A 6,103-nucleotide genomic window follows, 5' to 3' on the forward strand; every position below is an offset into this window, starting at 1 on the left:
AGGCTAAAGAGATCAATATAAATGGTAGACCTAGATCATGGACAACCAGCAATAAAATATGATGGCATGAATATACATAGCAGGGGATGACCAGACAATCAAGAAACTACATATAAGGTATGAGCTACCACGCTACTATGAAAGACTATACAACAAAAACTAGCCTACAAGGCATACCAAACTATACATGAGCCGACACCTGTCTATGAGCCTCTAAAAGAACATAAGTGTTGCAACATAGCCGGAACAGGGCCCCGACATACCCATAATGTCTATAACAAAAATTGCATACCAAGACCAAGGCAAGTCCGGAGAAGGGATCTCGCCAATCACCGCTGATCTACTGTGGTGGGGGAGCTGTACCTGCCTGTCTATCAGGACCTGCAGCACGACATGCAGCGTCCACAAATAAAAGGACGTCAGTACGAATAAAGTACTGAGTATGTAAGGCAAGGAACCATAAATACGATCAGTAATGTAAGCAAGGATAGAGAATATACAACCTGTAACATCTTAGTACCTCTGAGGGCTACTTACATGAAATGCATGATACATATGTATAAATACATAAACCTTTAAAGCATTCGCCTCTGTGGGCATCATCATCATCATATCGTACCCGGCCATAATAGGCTCGGTAGAATCGTACCCGGCCACGTGGAGCTCGGTAAAACCCAACTGATCAGTGGTTGCACAATAGGTGCCGTACCCGGCCAACTATAGCGTGGCTCGGTAGAGTAAAATAGATACATATATATAATGCATGCTCGACTCATGGAATCACATTCTAAACCTTTCGGAGTGACGTAAGGTCGGTATCCTCTGTACACGTTATTAGGACTAAGTCTTCACTATGAACCTTATAAGATTCAGGAAGTATGAACAACATTGATAACATAAGAATAAGAGAAGCAACATTAACATCAATCGTTCCATAAGAGGGAAAACAATGTAAGTACTGCTAGCTTCTAAGAGTAGAGTATCTTTGGAAGCTCGTTCATTACATTATGTACAATCGGAGTCGTGCAAAAGAAGGAAAGGGATAGCCTCACATACCTTGTATATACTGCCCCAATCTCAAGCTATGCAATTGTCAAAACTCTTTAGTCTACAATAAGAGAAACGATACTATCGTTATCATTTAAGCGTCATAACTATTATGTATCGACCACAACCTATTTTACGATGAAACGGACAACACCTCCCCTATATATATGACCTCACACCATTCAAAACAATCACCAAACAGCCCAAACAACATCAATAATAAACATATTGAGCCTCCCAAAATAGTCCACACACAGCCTAATCACTCCATACATACGACGACCACTGTAGTCGTGTCAAACAACCTGGAAATGTTACGAATAACTATCAGCCCATAAACCTACATATATATGGTGTTTCTCCACACCCTTCCTCCTCCAAAACTCCACAAGATAGTAGTAAAATACGCAGCCCAACAACAACGCAAAACAGTCCACAAAACAATAACACTACTACCAAACCTTTCGATATATATCTCACAAGTTCTAGCTTCAATGGCTTAGCCGCAACTTGGATAATCTTAAATACATATAGAGTAAGAGGTTCCTTACCTTTATACAGAAAGAACAACTCCAATTTGACCTTAAATTTCCAAGAAATATCCCTCCAATGCTGCCACAACAACAAAAAAATGAAACTAGCGATCAATTAGTGTTTTTCGGCACTAGAATCACTTTAGAAGGCTTGAAATCACCTAGGATTAATATTAAGAACATTAGGGAGTATTTACAGAACATATACCCTTTAAAACAACCTCCCACACGAGTTGGAACGACACAAAAATGAGCAACAACAAGAAGAACAAGAGACTTACTAGCGCCACGGAATTCCCGACACTTGATTTGTGTTGTTTGCCCTTTTTTGGGTCTTGAATCTTGAGAGAACCTTGAGAGGATGTTCCTAGGGTTCTAAGTTCTGAAAATAGTGAAAAGAAATGACTAAAAACGGGTTGTGGTCATCCTATATAAGTCCAAATATCTTAAACCGACTTAGTGGGCCCCATAGAGAGGTGCTTGGCGCAGTCTCGCGAAAACGCGAATATCTCTCTACTCCGAGATCGTATCGATGAACGGTTTAATGCGTTGGAAACTAGACTCATAGATCTTTAATTTGGTGGGTAGATCACCCCGTAATTCCTTGTAAATTATGAGAAAAGATTAGAAACATTTGACCTAATGTTTAAGTAAAATTATGAACCTAAGTTGCGACAACTTTTGTCGACTTTTGTTTCATAACTCGTTTGACTTCAAGACTTATGATACGGATATTATATGATTAAAATACCTTAATAAATGACCTCTTGAGTGTATTAAGCACTGCTAGATTACCTGAAAATACGAGTTACAACATCCTTGATTCGTTTAACTTCTAATACTTGGTTAATCACCCTTATACACTCTTGTATCACTTAAGACCAATAGGATTGACTTATTATCATCTCAAAGATAATTCCTTCTTGGATTTATGTTAACTAATATATGGCATGAACTAACACATGTGGATATGGGTTGTAACACATCTGAAGAATCAGGGAAGATAACACGAGTTTCAAGAATAGAAGACAGTTAAAGCTCAAGCAATCAGGCACCCACCTGGAGAAACAAGGGAAGACAGTTCAAAAGGAAAGCAGTTTCAAGATGAGGACAATTCAGGTTCAGCAATCAGGCACCCACCTGGAAAGACAAGGGAAGACAATTCAAAGGAAAAACAGTCGCAAGAGGAAGTAGTTCAAGTTCAGCAATCAAGAGCCCGCCTGGAGAACAGATGGAAAACAAATTAAGTTCCAAGGGAAAGCAATTCTAGTATCGGTAATTAAGAGCCCACCTGGAGAACAAAGGGAAAGCAATTCAAGTGTTGGTAATCAAGAGACCACCTGGAGAACAAAGGGAAAGCAAGTCATGTGTTGGTAATCAGGAGCCTGCATGGAGAACAAATGGAAAAACAACTCAAGTTTTGGTAATCAGGAGCCCACCTGGAGAACAAAGGAAAAACAATTCAAGTGTTGGTAATCAGAAGCTCACCTGGAGAACAAAGGGAAAAGCAATTCAAGTGTTGGTAATCAGGAGCCCACCTGGAGAACAAAGGGAAAGCAATTCAAGTGTTATAAATCAGGAGCCCACCTGGAGAACAAAGAGAAGGCAATTCAAGTGTTGGTAATTAGGAGCCCAACTGGAGAACAAAGGGAAGCAGTTCAAGTTTCGAGGAGAAACAATTCAAGTGTTGAAAATCAGGAGCCCACTTGGAGAACAAAGGGAAAACAGTTCAAGTGTCGGAAATCAGGAGCCCACCTAGAGAACAAATGGAAAGTAGTTCAAGTGTTGGAAATCAGGAGCCCACCTGGAGAACAAAGGGAAAGTAGTTCAAGTGTCGGAAATCAGGAGCTCACCTGGAGAACAAAAGGAAAGCAGTTCAAGTGTTGGAAATCAGGAGCGTAAGTGGAGAACAAAGGGAAAGCAATTCAAGTTCAGCAATCAGGAGCCCACCTGGAGAACAAAGGGAAAATGAGTCAAGTTTCAAAGGGAAAGCAGTTCAAGTGTCGAAAATCAGGAGCCCACCTGGAGAACAAAAGGGAAAGCAGTTCAAGTGCTGGAAATCAGGAGCCCACCTAGAGAACAAAGGGAAAACAGTTCAAGTGTCGGAAATCAGGAGCCCACTTGGAGAACAAAGGGAAAGTAGTTCAAGTGTTGGAAATCAGGATCCCACCTAGAGAACAAAGGAAAAGCAATTCAAGTTTAGCAATCAGGAGCCCACCTGGAGAACAAAGGGAAAACGAGTCAAGTTTCGAGGGAAAAACAGTACAAGGGTTGGTAATCAGGCGCCCACCTGGAGAACATAGGGAAAGCAATTCAAATGTTGGTAATTAGGAGCCCACTTGTAGAACAAAAGGAAAGCAGTTCGAGTGTCGGAAATCAGGAGCCCACCTGGAGAACAAAGGGAAAGCAGTTCAAGTGTTGAAAATCAGGAGCCCACCTGAAGAACAAAGGGAAAGCAATTCAAGTTCAGCAATCAGGAGTCCACTTGGAGAACAAAGGGAAAACGAGTCAAGTTTCGAGGGAAAAGCAGTACAAGGGTTGGTAATCAAGCACCCACCTGGAGAAAAAAGGGAAAACAATTCAAATGTTAGTAAACAGGCACCCACCTGGAGAACAAAGGGAAACAATTCAAGTTTCAAGGAAGACAAGTTCAAGTTCAGTAATCAGGAGCTCACCTAAAAAACAAAGGGGAAACAAGGAAAGTTTCGTAGGAAAGGAAGACAATTCAAATGTTGGTAATCAGGCTCCCACCTAGAGAACAAAGGGAAGCAGTTCAAGTTTCGAGGAAAAACAATTCATATGTTGGAAATCAGGAGCCCACCTGAAGAACAAAGAAAAAATAATTCAAGTTCCAGAGGGAAGGAGTATAATTCAAATGTTGGTAATCAGGTGCTCACCTGGAGAACAAAGGGAAAGCAATTCAAATTTCAAAGGAAGACAGCACAGGTTTCAAGGGAAAATAGGTCAAGTTTGGAGGGAAAGCCATTCAAGTTTCAAAGAGAGATAGTTCAAACTTCGGCAATCAGGCGCCCACCTGAAGAACACGGGAATACAGTTCAAGTGTTGGCAATCAGGCCCCCGCCTGAAGATTAAAGGAATTCATTTCAGAATGCAATTCAAGTTAGCAACAAAAGAAGCTCGTAGCAAGAATGCGAGTCAACAGTCCGAGGTGATGAACAGAAGTTAGTCACAATCCAGAAGAACAAATAAAGAGAAAGGCAAGAAGTGAATCCAAATGCAGAAGTTGATGAAAGATGCGAGCTGCTCAAGACATGACCGAAGTTAAAAGCATGGTGTGGTGTCCGGTTTTGATCCGAAAAGCTGAAGAAGAAGAATGAACTAGCACCTGTAGCTAACAAGCGCCAAGGTTCAAATCTAAAGTCTGCATGAAAAACCATTTAAGACTTAAGATTAAGCTTCAGAAGACTTATAGATAGGAATCTTGTAACTCATAGTTGACAGGCGTAGTTAGTCTTTTTCATTTTTTGATTTTTGATGTAATAACAGGACCGCGAACTGGAACCTCGACGGAACGATACCTCGACCGGCTCTCCACCTCGGTATACTCCATCATTTCACTCACTTCTAAACTACACGTTGCCTAATTCCTTTATAGCCAAGGATATGTAGGTAGCTCAGATACCAGGGCTTGGCCACATTCTCCTTCCTCTTAGTTTTGGTCTCTCCAAATAAGGGTCGGATAAAAAAACCTGTCTAGTCGTTCTTTGTCTGAAAACTCCTCGTATTTCCAGTCAAAGAGGGGTAGCTGTAGACATGTGATTTTTGACTCTCCCCAAGATTTTTTATATTTTAGCATGTAAATATTTAATTTAGGCCTAATATCACTATTTCAACTAATTTTGACTCTTTTACTTTATTTTATTACAAGAAAATGAAAATTAAAAAAATAGTTTCATTAATGTTTTGTAGTCATTTTTAATCTCGAAAAATACCAAAAAATAGTTTTGTTTTAACGGTCAGTCTTATTTTAACAGTTATTTTACTTAAGTAGGACTGTTTAATAAATGGGACTGTATTTTAGTCTCGTTCGCGGGGAGAGAATAAAATTTGGGCTCAAACAACCCATTTTAAGCCTAATTTTCGGACCTAGCCCATAATTCCTAGGCTATAACTATACCCCTTAACCTAAAAAAACCTTACAAAAACTAACCTAGACTCTAAGATACATCAGCCGAAATAATACAAAAAGATAGACCAACGCCTAAAAATCTGATAGAGCCTAAGGACCTAAGAGCAAAAAGACAAAAATACAAGACCAAAAAGCAGCCTAGAGATATAAAAAAAACCTAGCAGCTAAAAGAAGGGGGATGTTACAACCCATATCCACATGTGTTAGTTCATGCCATATATTAGTTAACATAAATCCAAGAAGGAATTATCTTTGAGATGATAAGAAGTCAATCCTATTGGTCTTAAGTGATACAAGAGTGTATAAGGGTGATTAACCAATATTAGAAGTTAAACGAATCAAGGATGTTGTAACTCGTATTTTCAGGTAATCT

This window comes from Nicotiana sylvestris, chromosome 2, assembly GCF_000393655.2.
Source record: "Nicotiana sylvestris chromosome 2, ASM39365v2, whole genome shotgun sequence".
In the NCBI taxonomy this organism is placed as follows: domain Eukaryota; kingdom Viridiplantae; phylum Streptophyta; class Magnoliopsida; order Solanales; family Solanaceae; genus Nicotiana; species Nicotiana sylvestris.